Below are 18,658 nucleotides of genomic sequence, written 5' to 3'. Positions count from 1 at the left end.
CTTTTACTTACGCAGATTTTTCATGTGATACTTTTACTTTTTCTTGAGTATTTTTCGCTCTCGTATCTGTACTTTTACTTAACAAAACTGATACAGACTTTTATCCAGTGTAATAAATGGACGAGTTATGAATCTTAAAGTGAAGCAAAAGTACTTTTCTTATAATTTGAGGGGTTATTTTTACCACGTTCAAGTAAAACCTGACTAAAGTTTTTGAGTTCAAGCTTCGGCTTTGAGCAAAACAAAAACAAACGCACGAAATTGATAAGAAAAATGAAAAAAGAGAATTTGTTTTGCAGCTGTCGACCAAAATCTGTGTCATTTTTAAATCTATATCACTGCATTTACACACGAGTGAAATACTTTGACGTTTTACTGTTAAAGTACATTTTCAGACGTGTACTTTAACACTTTTACGCAGCTTTTTTCATGTGATACTTTTACTTTTACTTGAGTAACTGTTTTACTTATAGTACTTAACCCACCAGTGGATTTAACATATTAAAAAGTGACATAAAAATAGTAAAAGCTAACGATGCCGCGGTCCAGCCCTCGCTCCGCTCAAAGGCTAATTCCGTTAGCCCAGATGTTGCCTGAGCACAGTCCTGGGATCCCACTGGGTTGATGAGCTCAATCAGTGAAATGATGAAAAGATGATTTTGTCCCTGTAATTACAGTGTGTAAACTACTTAGCTAGGATTGCAAAGGAAGTCATTTTCTAATTACGCCGGTACCCCGTTGTCTAATGCTAGATGTTTTGTTGTTTTAGAGCGCGCGAGAGAGTGGAGATGTATACGCGGTCGCTCGAGTGTGTGTGTGTGTGAGGGCGGAGATAGAGGAACTTCACGAGGGGTCTGGGTCGTGTTGCCGAGGCTGAAAAGAGACCATCACAAGGGCAAGATGGCCGCCAAATGAGAGTTGATCGAATTATCAGGCCAGTTAATGTGCCCTGGATTATGCTCTTTGTTTGTCAGTTTCCCCCTGTAGATGCCATAGCGTAATGAGATACTGTAAGTGGCATTAGCGGCTCCTGCTGTGATTTGGTGATGACTCCTTTAATGACTTTTGTTTTAGTGCCTCCAAGAGCTCAGTGGCATCCCAAAGTGGAACATTCTGTAAAAATACTCCATTATCGTGCACTTTAGCAAATATTAAGAACCCGTTAAGTGGACCTCCTGTAAGAGGCGAGTGAAATCCAGAGTAGGGCATTACCTCATGTTACGGTGTGAAGCTTTACTGTGTTCATTTATTAACACGTGATGCAGGCGTCTTTCATCTGTCAACTAAAGCACAGTCTTTGTCTGTTTATATAAATGGACATAGCTAACCTGCTAGCTGCCGCGCTCCAAAGAGGAAGTGATTATGACACGCTTCCGGCTGCGGTCAGACTCGTCGTTTTGGTCTTAAATGTTCGTGTCAACCCGCTCTACATGATCCTGAGGTTTTTATTTTGCTGTTGTGTCTGCAAATCGAGATCTGAACATTAAAAACAGCAAAAAACAGGAGTCTTCTTTCCTCGAGGTTGCTAGCGTTAGCAACAGGTTCGATTCACAACGTTGCTAAGGGAACTTGGCTCCAAATTAGCCCGTATAACTGCTAGCCTCGCTGTGGGTGACGTCGCTCTCACTTTAGTCCACTTCTTTAAACCGTCTGTGATCAGAGTTAAAGATGATTATGACGTTCTTGGACATAAAAACCTGAAACAAGTTAGAATTAGCGATGTCCAGGATGTGTGGAACAATGTCAGGATCAAGACCAAACCTGGATCAGAGAGGCTACACTATCACTGCACCGTCACTACGCCGTCACTACACCGTCACTACGCCGTCACTACATCATGCCTACTACACTGTCACTGCACCGTCAGTACACATCACTACACCATTACTACACCCTCAAGACACCATCACTCTCACTACACAATGAGTACACCATGACTACACCATGACTACACCATGACTACACCATCACTACTAGACTGTTACTACACCATCACCACACATCAATACTACACCATCACTTCACCATTACTACACCGTCAAGACACCATCACTCTCACTACACCATGACTACCCCATCACTACACAGTCACTACACCATCACTGCACAGTCACTACACCGTCACTACATCATGTCTACTACATCATGTCTACTGCACCATCACTACACATCACTACTACACAATCACTACACCATTACTACACCCTCAAGACACCATCACCCTCACTACACCGTGACTATCCCATCACTACACCATCACTGCACTGTCACTGCACCATCACTGCATTGTCACTACACCACACATCACCACTACACAATCACTACGCCATTACTACACCCTCAAGACACCATCACCCTCACTACACCATGACTACACAGGACTACACCCTTACTACACCATGATTACACCATCACCCTCACTACACCAGCACTATATCATCACTACTACACTGTCACTACACCATCACTGCACCGTCGCGTCTGAGGAATGTTACAGGAAGTGAAACATGTAAAGTAGGTAAACAAACTCTCCTATTTTAAGTTCTCAGAATGAACCTTTACCAAACCTGAAACAGAACTAGTTAGAAGACAGAATAAGGTTTAGCGCCTCCTCACAGATCTGACTGACATGAAGCCTGAATGTCCACGGTATGAATTTTCCCATCAGCCCTAGAACGTGCAGTGACTAATCCTCCCGCAGTACGATGACCACGGACTGAAAAAGTGGTTAAATAAAAGTGCACTTTAATGTGTTTTTGTGAGTGTTGTATTAAACATGTATTTAGTCACAGAATACTGAAGACCTCCTTTAAAATGTATTCTGATACGTGTTCCAATCAGAGTACTGTATTCTGAGTACTTGGAATACTTTCACGCAGAGTTGCAGTTACATAATAGTGTAAAAACGCCACATTTATGCTTGTTTCACTCTTTGTGCACATTTCCTATCAGTAACGGGAAGGAAAAATCAAACATGCCTCACCACAAGAGCCCTGGTTTCTATTTTTCTCACTGATTATACACAGTTTGAAGCTAAAGGTAATTGTGAATACCACCAAATGAAAAAGTAACTGTAAGTACATTAGTATTCTATTCAGTTACGTCCCAGCTCTGACCTTAACTATAAATGTGTGAATTAGGGCTGTACAATGCACTGATTATTTTATACAAAGTGCTCTGTAAAGTATAAACTGTCCCCTTTTAATAGAGACGTCTTCTTGTACCTGGAGTGTAAACATGTTGTGTGTTTGTGAATCAGTTCATATTTCAAGTTCTCTCAAATGTCACTGCTCCTGGAGATGTTTGCCGTGTGACTCTGAGCACAATCCTAGTGTTTAAACGTAAATCACAACTGCAAATCACAACTGTAACACTGCTCAGACCAAACCAAATGAGATTTTTTGCTTTACAGAATAGTGCTGCCCTAAAATACTCAGTACAACAGGTCCAACGAGAGAGAAGGGTCCTGCTACATGATACACCGTCACTGCACTTCACTACACTACACCATCACTACACCATAACTACACTGTCACTACACCATCACTACACCACATCATCACTACACTACACCATCACTACACCGTCACTACACCATCACTACACCACATCATCACTACACTACACCATCACTACACCATAACTACACTGTCACTATACCATCACTACACCATAACTACACTGTCACTATACCATCACTACGCCGTCATTACATTACACCGTCACTACACCATCACTACACCATAACTACACCATCACTGCACTTCACTACACTACATCGTCACTACACTACAACATAACTACATCACTACACTGTCACTATACCATCACTACACCGTCACTACACAATCACCATCACTGCACCACATCATCACTACACTACACCATAACTACACTGTTACTATACCATCACTACGCCGTCATTACACTACACCATCACTGCACTACATCATCACTACACTGTCACTATACCATCACTACACCATCAGTACACTATCAGTACACTATCAGTACACTACACCACAACGTCACTTCACTACACTGCCACGACACCATCACTACACTACATCGTCACTACACCATCACTACACTGTCACTACACCATCACTACACTACAACATCACTACACTGCATCATCATTAAAGCATCAATACACTACACCATCACTACACCATCACTATTCTGCACCACCACTACACTTTACCATCACTACGCCAACACGACACAATCACCACACTACACCATCACCACACCATCACTATTACACCATCTGTCCAATAACACTCAGCACGTCCCAGGTCCAGTGAGAGAGAATATTCCTGTAGTGCATTTTTTCCATGGTAACACTGCACTTCCTGCACTGGCGGGAGATTGTCATTTTTAAGCATCAGAACCTGTGTGCCTGCTGCGTGCCATAGACTCGCAGCCTGTCTGTGGGCTCCTGTCTGTTTTTTGCCGGGGCCGTCCTGCAGGGCCCCACCATCTGATGCCGCTTGCGCCCCGCGGATCGGCTCCTCTGGTGCAAGGCTTCCCCTCCGCACCCCTCGCTGTTAACATACTCCGTCATACGCCAAGGCTTTGTTTGTGTCCAGAGAGAACAGGTGGTCCATGCAAACAAGAGCAACTGTTTACACATTAGCCATTTTAAATACGCTGCTCTGTATGCACGTGCCTATATGTGTGTGTGTGTGTGTGTGTGTGTGTGTGCGTCTGTGTGTGCGTGTGTGTGTGGGTGTGTGAGGGAGGAGGGGTGAGAGCAGATTCCCTATGTCTTGTCGCATTAAGGCATTTGAAAGTGTTTTGATTTACAAAGAACGAACCCTCATTTTGATAAAACAACATTAGACTTTAATTTATGGCTGTGTTAATAATGTAAATAACAAAAAATATATTGAAATAATAATAAAAACTGATTTCAGATTGGAAATAAAAATAAAGGAGCTGTTTAACGCACAGGTCTACAGCCAAAAACAAACTGAAGAAATACATTAGATTTTTTGAGTGAGGTGATCTGAAGGTTGCTGGTTCAAATCCCGCTCTCTGCACACACATCATTGGTCTGATCCACTGGTGCACAGGTTGACGGTGCAACTCCAGCTCCCCCAGATGAATGCTGTCGCTGTGTCCTTGGGCAAGACATTTAACCCACCCCGACTTAAACACAGTACTTTACTAGTTGTACTTCATTACGTTCCAGCGCCAGGACTAAACCAGGACTAAACCAGGACTAAACCAGGACTAAACCAGGACTAAAACAAGGACTAAACCAGGACTAAACCAGGACTAAAACAAGGACTAAAACAGGACTAAACCAGGACTAAACCAGGATTAAACCAGGACTAAACCAGGACTAAACCAGGACTAAACCAGGAGTAAAACAGGACTAAACCAGGACTATACCAGGACTATACCAGGACTAAACCAGGACTAAACCAGGACTAAACCAGGATTAAACCAGGATTAAACCAGGACTAAACCAGGACTAAACCAGGACTAAACCAGGACTAAACCAGGACTAAACCAGGACTATACCAGGACTATACCAGGACTAAACCAGGACTATACCAGGACTAAACCAGGACTAAAACAAGGACTAAAACAGGATTAAACCAGGACTAAACCAGGACTAAACCAGGACTAAACCAGGACTAAACCAGGACTATACCAGGACTATACCAGGACTATACCAGGACTAAACCAGGACTATACCAGGACTAAACCAGGATTAAACCAGGACTATACCAGGACTATACCAGGACTATACCAGGACTAAACCAGGACTAAACCAGGACTAAACCAGGACTAAACCAGGACTAAATATGGATTAAACCAGGACTAAACCAGGACTAAACCAGGACTAAACCAGAACTAAACCAGGACTATACCAGGACTATACCAGGACTATACCAGGACTATACCAGGACTATACCAGGACTAAACCAGGACTAAACCAGGACTAACCCAGGACTAAACCAGGACTAAACCAGGACTAAACCAGGATTAAACCACGACTAAACCACGACTAAACCACGACTAAACCACGACTAAACCACGACTAAACCAGGACTAAAACAGGACTAAAACAGGACTAAACCAGGACTAAACCAGGACTAAACCAGGACTAACCCAGGACTAACCCAGGACTAAACCAGGACTAAACCAGGACTAAACCAGGATTAAACCAGGATTAAACCAGGACTAAACCACGACTAAACCACGACTAAAACAGGACTAAAACAGGACTAAACCAGGACTAAACCAGGACTAAACCAGGACTAAACCAGGACTAAAACAGGACTAAAACAGGACTAAAACAGGACTAAACCAGGACTAAACCGGACTAAAAAAGACTAAACCAGGACTAAACCAGGACTAAACCAGGACTAAACCAGGACTAAACCAGGACTAAACCAGGAGTAAACCAGGACTAAACCAGGACTAAAACAGGACTAAAACAGGACTAAAACAGGACTAAAACAGGACTAAACCAGGACTAAACCAGGACTAAAACAGGACTAAAACAGGACTAAACCAGGACTAATCTTGGACTGAACCAAGTGTAGACCAGGACTAAGCCTTCACCGAACCTGGATTAAACTAGAACTAAACCAGGACCAAATCTGAGCTGCATTTAAATCAGAACAATCCCGATAATTCCGAGCTCTTTGTCGTGTGTGTAACAGTTTTTACACAAATACATTTCCGCAGCCGAAGTCATTAAGAAAAGTCAAGGCCGCTCACTGCAAAAGTCTGACGCAAAATGGATCCAAACATTCCTCTCTCCAAAACATGCAAAATCAGTGATTCAAATCCTCTTCCGGCGCCACTGCTTCACCACACGCAGACCACATTTATATATTTGTATTTTTTTTTTTTCTAATAAACATGTAACATTTTGCTTCTTAAAGGACTGGCCCGATTTGAGTTCAACCACAACAATCGTGTATGTATTTCTTTATGAGTTCTTTAGCTATTACTCACAAGGAGCGGGTTTGTCAGTGCTGTGTGTGCTCTTTCTGTGCTCCTACAGTAATGAATGGGACTTCTTAGACTATTCTGTCTCCGTCAGGCTTTTGGGTGGGGTGGGGGCCTACAGTGGAGCTCCTATAGGCGTCCATTAATCTGCCTGTCAGAAAGTGTATGGATGCTATCTTTTTGTACAGGTCATAGTGGGCATGTGTTACCAGTGCCCTCCGCTCTGACGGGGCAGGGGCTCCGGATGAGAGCGGTGGGCAGAAAAAGAGAGACGGAGAAGAAGCGAGGGGAGGGGCTTGACATAGGGGGCGCCGCTGTGATAAATCAAAACCTTGTATGTTGTAGTACAAAGATGAGAATTTGGAGAAAAAAAAACGTATTATGTCCCATTATAAGTAAACGCAGCGATGTTTGTCTGTGGGGATCTGGGACCGCAATCAACTACACCACCGTAGTGTTTACTATTATCCCATAATGCATTGCCATCAATTATGCATGCATATGAGACCTGCATTATATTGGAAAAACTACAATGCCCTTTTGTACTCAGCTAAAGTATTGGTTTTTGCTACCGCGAGGATGTAAGATCTTTGGTATAAGCTGCAATCGGATCCTTTTATTGTGCAGAAAAGCCAATGGCGTGACAAGTTTCGTCCTGGAAAAAGAGAAATGAAATAACGTAATTATGCTAAAACTGTAGTGCATTTTGGTTAAAAGCTCCGTACGTGATTTTTCCTGTCACAGAATCATAAAAAACACAGAAATTATGTATTAGGCATTCCGAGCATCTTAAATATTCACGTGCGATTTAGCGTTTTTTTCCCCCACAGATTTCAAAGACCAGGGCGAAGCTAATAACAACTAGCATACTGACAGCGCACTTCCTGGTTCTCGGATCATAAAAAAACAATCACAATTGGATCATAATGGACCAAAATTGAGCAGAACCGCTAGAATATTGTGTTTTTTGGGGTTGTGGAAACAGAATAGACTGACGTAGACAAGAGGCGAAGGACCTGGGACGACGTTGTAGGGAGTATTATACCTCTGATGAGTTTGGCTGAGATGGGTAAAGGCTCAGCTGGCCGTGCGGGGCTGGAATGGCACAGAAATGCGTTTTTTTTTTTCTATCAGTTACCGCAGGAATGTCCACACAAACACCTGAGTGATACTACGGCTTTGACAGATCAGGTTTTAGTCTTTATGTAGTCACAGTTTGAAATGGTAAATAATCTCACTCTCTTCAAACGAGTGGTTAGTGTCTTTGAGATGGAGATGAACAGCAGACTGTGGTCCTGAGCTGCTCTTGTGACGGTGTTTGTAACTCAGGGTTTTGTCCTTTGGGTGAACCCGTGTTTGTGCGTTCTGTGGGAGCTGGAATCGAACCGCTAACCTTCAGATCAGTGGACAAACTGTCACCTTTTTCTGATTTACTTCTGGTTTTGGAGTTTTAATCCTGTGTAAAATCAACTGAGTCCCAAATTTCACTGAGATTTGGTTCAAGTTTGGTTAAAGAGTTTGGTTTGCGGGATCCAGGAAACACATTTCTTCAATACTTTTCGAAGATTTGAGTCTATCAACGGTGAATCTCCCTGTTTTCAAATGGCGGTGATTGACAGATGGATCAGCCAATCAGGGACACGCGCGGTCGCTCTGTATCGGAAATAATGAATAAATTTAAAAAAACATCACAGGGAAGTGGAAAACACGTCGGATTTCTGCAGAATTAACGAGCGAAACCTAAACTAAACTGATTTTATTTGTAAATCGCAGGCGACCAATGAGCTCCTTCGTTTCACGTGTCACTGAAATAAACAAATCTGATTGGACGATCACGTTTGAGACGCAACAAACCAGACTGAGATCAATCTGTTTAAAAATCTAAAACTAAATCTTAAAACTTTGGTAATCTTGGTTTAGTTTAGTATTTTAATATTTCTAAACCCTGTTCCTCTTCATGCTTAGATGCTTAGATCACCAGTTTTGCGTGAAGTAAAACACAGAGCGATAATTTGAGACACAAATCATGTTTTTTATCGCCAAAATGTAGATTCCGTTGCACATACAGCTCTGTGTTGTGCTCATCAGGCCTTTTTCGTCTCTACGCGGCTAAATTAAAGTGAATGATTAATGTCTTGCTGAGAAAAGAAATATGTAGTTATGATCTATAAATTTAGCTGGCGTATTTCCACTGTCGTCTCGCGCGGATTTACAGTATCCGTCATCCATCGCGTCTGACAGTCTGCTGCAGCCCCCAAATCAAAAGAGCGCCCCCTCCCTCTGCTCCCACGCTTAAATACCTCCATAAGAATCCTCAACCGTAAAAGCGAACATAACAATATCCCAGAATGCACTGCTCCCCCGGCTGTTCCAAATGTGTAAGTAGCTTTTTTTTTTCCCCGTTTATTGGCGTCGCTAAATCACACCTGCTCCCCGTCTGTGGACACACCTATGAAGTGCGACACCGCCACGTCGCTTGATAACAATCACAAACCCGCTCAATTTGCACCAAAATGCCTAATCCAGCCTGACAGTCTGATGGCGAGAGCGATGACGGGCCCCGGGGAGGCACGTTCTCGCCGTGTTGTACGCTAACCTAAATGTTACGGTGTTTTTTTTCATGTTTTAATGCTCAAAATGCGTAAATAATGTCAAGAAAGTTGTGTTAATTTAATCGAAAAGAGTCAAAACGACGGTGGATCACGTTCAGCCACAGCTATTTTTGTAAAGTTCAAAAATCACAATAGAAAGTTTGAAAATCAACAGTGAAACAGACAAAGAAAGAAAATGGAGGAGTGTCCCAGAGCAGAGCGCCCCCTGTCCTCAGAACGTCCTCAGCAAGAAAAAACTAAAAAAAAAAGAGAAGAAAACAGTGGAAAAAAGAGAAACCTCGAGGAGAAACACAGTGAAGGAGAGAAAACCAGGACTAAACCAGGACTAAACCAGATTAAACCAGGGCAAAACCAGGACTAAACCAGGGCTAAACCAGGGCTAAACCAGGACTAAAACAGGACTGAACCAGGACTAAACCAGGACTAAACATGGACTAAACATGGACTAAACCAGGACTAAACCAGAGACTAACCCAGGGCTAAACCAGGACTATACCAGGACTAAACATCAGGACTAAACCAGGGCTAAACCAGGGCTAAACCAGGGCTAAACCAGGGCTAAACCAGGGCTAAACCAGGACTAAACCAGGACTAAACCAGGGCTAAACCAGGGCTAAACCAGGGCTAAACCAGGACTAAACCAGGACTAAACCAGATTAAAGCAGGACTAAACCAGGACTAAACCAGGACTAAACCAGGACTAAACCAGGACTAAACCAGGACTAAACCAGGACTAAACCAGGGCTAAACCAGGGCTAAACCAGGACTAAAACAGGACTGAACCAGGACTAAACATGGACTAAACATGGACTAAACATGGACTAAACCAGGACTAAACCAGAGACTAACCCAGGGCTAAACCAGGACTATACCAGGACTAAACATCAGGACTAAACATCAGGACTAAACCAGGGCTAAACCAGGGCTAAACCAGGGCTAAACCAGGACTAAACCAGGACTAAACCAGGACTAAACCAGGGCTAAACCAGGGCTAAACCAGGGCTAAACCAGGACTAAACCAGGACTAAACCAGATTAAAGCAGGACTAAACCAGGACTAAACCAGGACTAAACCAGGACTAAACCAGGACTAAACCAGGACTAAACCAGGACTAAACCAGGACTACACCAGGGCTAACCCAGGGCTAAACCAGGACTAAATCAGGACTAAATCAGGACTAAACCAGGACTAAACCAGGACTAAACCAGGACTAAACCAGGGCTAAACCAGGACTAAACCAGGACTAAACCAGGACTAAAACAGGACTGAACCAGGACTAAACCAGGACTAAACCAGGACTAAACCAGGACTAAACCAGGGCTAAACCAGGACTAACCCAGGACTAAACCAGGACTACACCAGGGCTAACCCAGGGCTAAACCAGGACTAAACCAGGACTAAACCAGGACTACACCAGGGCTAACCCAGGGCTAAACCAGGACTAAATCAGGACTAAATCAGGACTAAATCAGGACTAAATCAGGACTAAACCAGGACTAAACCAGGACTAAACCAGGACTAAACCAGATTAAATCAGGGCTAAACCAGGACTAAACCGGGACGTCATCCTATAAGGTCATCCAGCCACGTGAGGGAAGGGGCGGATCTGGGTCTGGGTCCAGTTTAACAGAACAGGATCAGGTCATCGTCAGACGGACCGTTGGTAGAACATTCCACGTCTGATCCAAACTTTGACATTTTGAAACAAGTAGACTCTTCAGTTGACGCCCACCTCGCCCCAGCGTGTGTGTGTACTCTGGTGTATAAATGTGTGTACTCCCTCGATGTAACGCCTTGACCACAAACTCAAGTTGTTTTCCTACAAAAGACGAGGAGGAGGACGACATGAGGTCACTCTGTCGAAGATGAAGAGGTCACTTTGAAAAATCTGACCATCCGTCCAATTTACTACGTTCTACAAGTTCTACACGTTTTATGAATGAACACAGTCGACTTTATACATTTGACAGTCGGTAAAGCGTTTATCCATTGACTCACAGGTTGGCGGTGCGATTCCAGCTCCCACAGATAAATGCTGCCGTCGTGTCCTTTGGCCAGACACCTCGCCCTCAGTGAGCGGCGAGTGGTTCCTGGATGTACCGCGCTTTGAGCCTTGAAGGTGGGAAAAAAACGCTGCATAAAACTGAACCCATTTATCAACTGCAAAAGAAGTTTAGGCTTTTAAATAATTGTACCACTACATCAAATTGACAATTATTGTATTGGAAAACGCACTCAAAACTTTTCATAAATCTCCTCCCTGGCATTTAATACAATCCAGACAGGATATTGTGTTTTTTATTGTACTTTTTTTAAATTGTAGCGTGTGATCTATATATTTGGGTGTTTTTCGTTGACTTTTATGTGAAGCTGTTTGGGCAGAAGTCGTTTAAAAGTGAAATAAACTTGAACTGAACTGAAAACGTAATTTAAATAGTTGATGTTAAATGGACGTGTGGACAAAGTGATTCATTTGATTTGGATCTGCTTAAAATAATTAAATAGAAACAGATTAAATAATGCGCTTGCTGTTCTGTTTTTGCAGGGCTGTTGTATTCAAATGTCTCAACGGAATTTTTAATAATTAATGATTAAAGTAAAGGTAAAGTTTTTAGTTTCTGGTTTAAAGGCGATATATATTACTCAAAACTGACTATTTTCAGCTTTAAGTCGTGTTCTAATGCTGTTACCTCGTCAAAAACACACCTGGAGTTGTTTGATTAACCATTTATTATTAGTCTGTGTACATCCCCAAAGCTCCAAACGCTCTGTTCCACCTTGTGATGTCATGAAGTGGTAGTTTTCACGTTAACAGCTCCTCCTTTTACCGTTTTGTTCAGAAAAAATGGGCAATTCCAGAGCTAAAATGATCCAAATGATTCTATAAATGAAGGTGTGTGGAGTTTAAAAACACAGCGGAGCACTTCCTGTATCACCACTTGATGACATCACAAGGTGGAACAGAGTGTTTCTGTTTGAGAGAAGTAACAGTTTGTGATGAAATGACATTAGAACAGATCAGAAAACAGGGGAATACGAGCCGATTAACACAGATTTATGCTTTTACAGATATTTGTGCAGCTCAAAAACATGGATTTAACTGAGGAAGATCACCTCTGCACAGATCTGACCTGTAACTTCACCAAATAGAGTGATCTGTTGCTTTAGATAAGATATAATGTGACAGATTACAGTTCAGTCGAGATTCAGAGCTGAAATGATCCAAATGATTCTAGAAATGAAGGTGTGTGGAGTTTAAAAACACAGTGGAGCACTTCCTGTATCACCACACGATGACATCACGAGGTGGAACGGCGCGTTTTCAGTCTGAGAGAACAGGGTTTGTGTGTTAAACGTGTGTGAATGAAACAAAAAAAACACAACATCAGGTCTGTTTGTGACGAGGAAACACGGTTAAAACACAGATCAGAAAACGGCGTCGCACGTCCGCTTTAAAGTGTCAGATAATACCTCCCCTTTAAGCCGCGGGAGTTAGAGTTGTAGAGTTCGATGTAAACGTGGAGTTGGTGTAGTTAGCGTGAGACGGGGGGATGCTCGGCCTGTCAGAAGTGATTAGGTCAGTGTTGTGTGTACATTGATCAGAGCTGGAGCAGACAGAGCTTATATCTGAACTCTGAGGGAGCCGCACTGGACCGTGAGCCGACAGCAGCAGGTGGCTCGGGAGCGGCGAGGTTTACGAGAAGAAAAATATGCTTTCGTTTAGCTGCACATTTCCCAGTTTGTAATCGACACTTAAAGGGCTCGTGTTACGCTGTTTTTTCTGATCTGTTCTAGTGTTTCCTCGTCACACACAGACCTGGAGATGTGTTTTGTTGTTTCATTCTCACATGTTTAACACACAAACCTGCAGATTTAGGCTGAGCTCTTCTCTCAAACTGTAAACACTCTGTTCCACCTTGTGATGTCATCGTGTGGTGATACAGGAAGTGCTCCTCTGTGTTTTTAAACTCCACACACCTTCATTTCTAGAATCATTTGGATCATTTCAGCCTTAAATCTCGACTGAACTGTAATCTGTCACATTATATCTTATCTAAAGCAACAGATCACTCTATTTGGTGAAGTTACAGGTCAGATCTGTGCAGTGGTGATCTTCTTGAGTTAAATCCATGTTTTTGAGCTGCACAAATATCTGTAAAAGCATAAATCCTTTATAGGTGTGTTAATCCGCCCGTATTACGCTGTTTTCTGATCTGTTCTAATGTCGTTTCCTCATCACAAACAGTTCATTCTCTCAAACTGAAAACACTCTGTTCCACCTTGTGATGTCATCATGTGGTGATACAGGAAGTGCTCCACTGTGTTTTTAAACTCCACACACCTTCATTTATAGAAACATTTGGATCATTTCAGCTCTGGAGTTGTCACTTATCTCGACTGAACTAAAGATAAAAGGAGCTGTTCACTGGAAAACTACCACTTGATGACATCACAAGGTGGAACAGAGCGTTTTGAGCTTTGGAGATGTGACAGACTAATAATGACATGAAATCTTAACGCACGCAGTAAAAATGTACTACATAATTTGGGCCATATAGTAAGTTTGATTCTTAGTGGTGGAAGTTAACGAAGTACAAGTAGTAAAGTACTGTATTTAACTAGAATTTTAACGTATCTGTACTTTACTGAAGTACATTTTACAGTGTGTACTTTTAACTTTTACTTCAGTACATTTGAGAGCAGTATCTGTACTTTCTACTCCACTACATTTTTGAACAAGACTCAAAAGTAAAAGTACTTTTCATATGATTTGAGGGAGTATTTTTACCACGTTTCTGACTAAAGTTTAAAAGTTTGAGCTTCGACTTTGAGCAAAACAAAAACACAAAATTGATACGGAAAATTAAGAAATTGATTCGTGTTGTTACTTGTGACCAAAATATGCCTCATTTTGAATCAGTATCTACACATTTACACTTTAACGGTAAAAAAGTAAAAGTATTTCACACATATTTTGTTCATTTGTTAAAGTTTTCATGTGATATTTGTACTTTTACTTAAGTAACTATGTACAGTCCAAACCTGAGCCTTCGATCGACAAACAGAGTTGCACTTTTTGTAACTTGAGCAGGATCGATGGCGTAAAGTGTCGGGTTTTACTGTATAAAGATGATGAACGAGTCGGAGGAAATGGCTCTGAAAAACGAAATCGCCCAAATAAACCTGCTGCTTTGTTTCGTGCAAAAACATTGATTTGTTGAGGTAATGTACGCTCGTGTGCAGCCGCTCGACGCTCCACACTCTTAAGGTGGTGTAATAACGCTTTGGTGGAGGCTCTGCTCTCTTCTCACCTCCTTTTACATGTTATTGCGTTGCCTGGAATGTCCCACAGTTTGGCTTTAAACATATGTCGTTTTTTTATTGCTTGAAAAACATGGATTCTTGCCGTGAGCTCGCTCGCTTCTCCACAGATCTGACCTCTATCTCGGCCTGTAGTTGTTGACGCAATGGAGACAGAAAGATTTGATGACGTACGGTGGAAAGCGGTTACGTTTCCGTGGAGACGAGCAGGCGGCAGGTCTTCGGACACCGCTGGAAAAGTTACGTAGTGCGTCTTTAAAGGTTTTATATTACACAAAATGGACGCTTTTTGAGTTTTAAGTCGTGTTATGATGTTGTTTCCTCCTCAAAAACAGACCTGGAGTTGTTTATTATCAGTCTGTCTATATCTGCAAAGCTCAAAACGCCCTGTTCCACCTTGTGATGTCATCAAGTGGTAGTTTTCAAGTTAACCACTACCTTTTTATCGTTAGTTCAGTCGAGATAAGTGGCAATTCCAGAGCTGAAATGATCCAAATAATTCTATAAATGAAGGTGTGTGGAGTTTAAAAACACAGTGGAGCACCACATGATGACATCACAAGGTGGAACGGAGCGTTTTCAAGTTGAGAAAAGATAAATCAGAAAACTACGTAATATTTGCCCTTTTTAAATCTCGCCTCGCGCCTCGTTTCACCTCGTCCTCGTCGCCCTCGTCGTAACGCGCCGTAAACTTCTAAAACCGTCTTGAATATTATTTACCAAGTTCTTCGGCGAGACGATGAGCTCCGCCGAAGCCGACTCGGATCAATCACCATCGACCGCGTTTGTTCTTGAGCCCGGGAGACGTCCGGCCGAACCGCGCCCCCGCCGCCGAGGCCGCGCTGCAGTAATGACATTAACGCAGGCGAACGCAGTGATAGTTCAAATTACTGTAATCGTTGAAAGTGGGGAGGACGAGGGACGAAGAGGACGGGGGGCGAGGAGGGAGGGGCGCGTTTCTCGTCTTCCAGAACAAACTCGGAATTGCGGGATAAGGAATCAGCCGTCGACACCTTTTCCTGTCAGTTCCGTCCGTATCGATTTGCGTTGGATGTCGGCCGGCTTTTCATCAGCGCGGGTTTGAGAGCATCGTTCTGACGGCGAGCGGGGGGGGCGCTGTGAGGATGATGTAAGCCTGTGTTCATTCAGGAGTGGACAGTGTGCCCTTTGTTCCGTTGGCCTTTGGTGGTGAACCAGAGCTGCGCCGGCCTGGCTTCTGTGACCCCGGCTATTGTGGCGTTATGTGAATTTGAAGCTTTGTTTTGCTGCCACAGTGGAGTGATTAAAAAAAAAGGGCAGGCGCTGGGTTGCATATTTAAGTCGCGGGATATAAAAGTTCAGGGACTACGTGAAGCGAAGTGTTTAAATGGAAGCGGAGGAGAAGAAAACGTTGATTTTGAGCGATCGTAGTGAAAAGATGTCATGCAAGTTGAGCGAGGGAACGCGACGAAACATTAGAAAAGCACAAAAGCTTCTCAGTCGGGTTGTTTTATTCGCACGTGGCCGCCGACCTTGACAGGAAATAAGTTCTACAGGAATCGAACCGTGTTTTTTAATGTTTCGTCATCACAAACAGACCTAAAGTTGCGGGGGGTTTTTTTCATTCTCACTTGTTTAACACAAAAACCCTGCAGATTTACGCTAAGTTCTTCTCTCAAACTACCTTGCGACGTCACGTAAACTCCGCACGCCTTCACTAGAATCATTTGGAGAAGCTAAAATAGAAAAATAAAAGATAACACGAGACGTTATGATTGAAAACGTAAGACAATAATCCTCGTGTTTTATGATCCCCGGACACTCCAGCCTCAGAGTCTGAAACGGGAGGAGAGTTTTACAATCTGAGAAGTTTTGTTTTTTCAGACGCTCCCTTATGCCAAGTTTATCTTCTTCAAATATGAGGAAAATGTAGAACCGGCGCTTCGCAAAGTGTATCTACCGACTGTCGACATCATCAGAGCAATAAAACACAACGACCACCTGGAAAAAGTGATAATATTTAAAGCGGCCGTGTTACTCTGTTTTCTGATCTGTTCTGATGTCGTTTCCTCGTCACAAACAGACCTGGAGTTGTGGTTTTTTTTTTTTTTTTTTGTTTAATTCACACATGTAACACACAAACAAACCTGCAGAATTAGGCTGTGTTTTCCTCTCAAAACTGAAAACGACCTGTTCCACCTTGTGATGTCATCATGTGATGATACAGGAAGTGTTTTTAAACTCCACACACCTTCATTTCTAGAATCATTTGGATGATTTTAGCATCTGGAATTGACAGTCTCTTCTGAACAAAACGGTAAAAGGAGGAGCTGTTCACTTGAAAACTACCACTTCATGACATCACAAGGTAAAACAGAGCATTTTAAGCTTTTGAAATGTAGACAACACAACTCCAGGTCTGTTTTTTAAGGAAGTAACATCATTAGAATATGACTTAAAGCTGAAAAAAGTATATATTTTTTTTGTAATCCACCTTAAAATGTGTCGTTTTTGTTACGAAAGCGTTCAAACGTTTTCATTTCTTTCAGATATGATTTCGTTTGTCTCATTTTGACAATCTTTCCTTTTGAAAATACCAGATTTTGTGCATTTTTTTAATGTTTTGACCTTATAATTGGGCTACGTAACCTCAAATTATAACTTGGCGTGTTATGTCCAGACAGCTCCTCTGCAAAAAAAAAAACGAACTTCAGTCGTAGTTTAAAAAATACTGCTACTTTCCGTTACTACTTTGCTTTTCCACGTGAATAACATGAATTTGAAGTAACTCTAGTTTAAATACTTTTTGGATTTCTAGCTGGTTCCAGTGTTTTTCCATTTCTGTTCCCTGCAAACACTTTTTTCTCTTTTCATTTCAGTGTCCTGACATTTATGGAAGTGGGTTGTTAAAACTAGGGCTCGGGTTTGGATAGCATATTTTATCTTTCTATTTAGACATTAAAACTCGAGTTTGCATTTTTGCATCATTAAGTTGTTTATCTGGCTGTGCACTCCTGTGACATAATTACCCCGTAAAGGTAACAGTCGAATCCTCTGCAGGAACCGGCTCTTTGCAGAAGGAGGGTCAGGTCTTTGATGTTTTGCGTTGCGTTTGTTTTGTGTCAGTGCAAAAATGAGATCAAGACGACGATGTTCACCTTTAGTAAAGATTAGATTTGTTGAGGCAGCCTTTGTGGTTCGACTTAATCAGCGTTTTTTATTGTCAATATGAATAACTCTGTAAACCACACGAGGTCTTGACAGGATGGAGTCAGTGAGAAGCGGCTCTGCTCAGCTTCCTGGCCTATTTGTGGTGTGTCACTGGCACCGGCTGCAACCGTCGTTTCAGTCATATATTTTTTAAAGTCAACCCTGGTTTCGTTTCGGGATTTTAACATAACGTGGTTTCTATTTGACTTCTATTGTTGTCTGCTCGTCTTTAAAGCGCTCATATGACTTATTTTCTGTCTATAATGTCGTTTCCTCGTCACAAACAAACTTAGATTCACGCTGAGCTCTTGTCCCGAACTGGAAACGCTCTGCTCCACCTTGTGATGTCATGTGTTGAAACAGGAAGTGCGCGACAGAAACGCAACCCCAGGTCTGTTTTGGATGGTTTTTTTGAGGAGCTCTTAATAGGTTACAGCGCCAGCAAAGCACATTTATAAAAGCTGATGTGGCAAATGAGTGCGTGTTAATATTGCACACTGATCTGCTAAAGATGAGCGCGCACAAAGGTCTCAGTGCAGTACAATGCAGTAATAGTTGTA

This window comes from Periophthalmus magnuspinnatus, chromosome 6, assembly GCF_009829125.3.
Source record: "Periophthalmus magnuspinnatus isolate fPerMag1 chromosome 6, fPerMag1.2.pri, whole genome shotgun sequence".
NCBI classification, from domain to species: Eukaryota; Metazoa; Chordata; class Actinopteri; order Gobiiformes; family Gobiidae; genus Periophthalmus; species Periophthalmus magnuspinnatus.
This window is presented reverse-complemented; position numbering follows the sequence as displayed.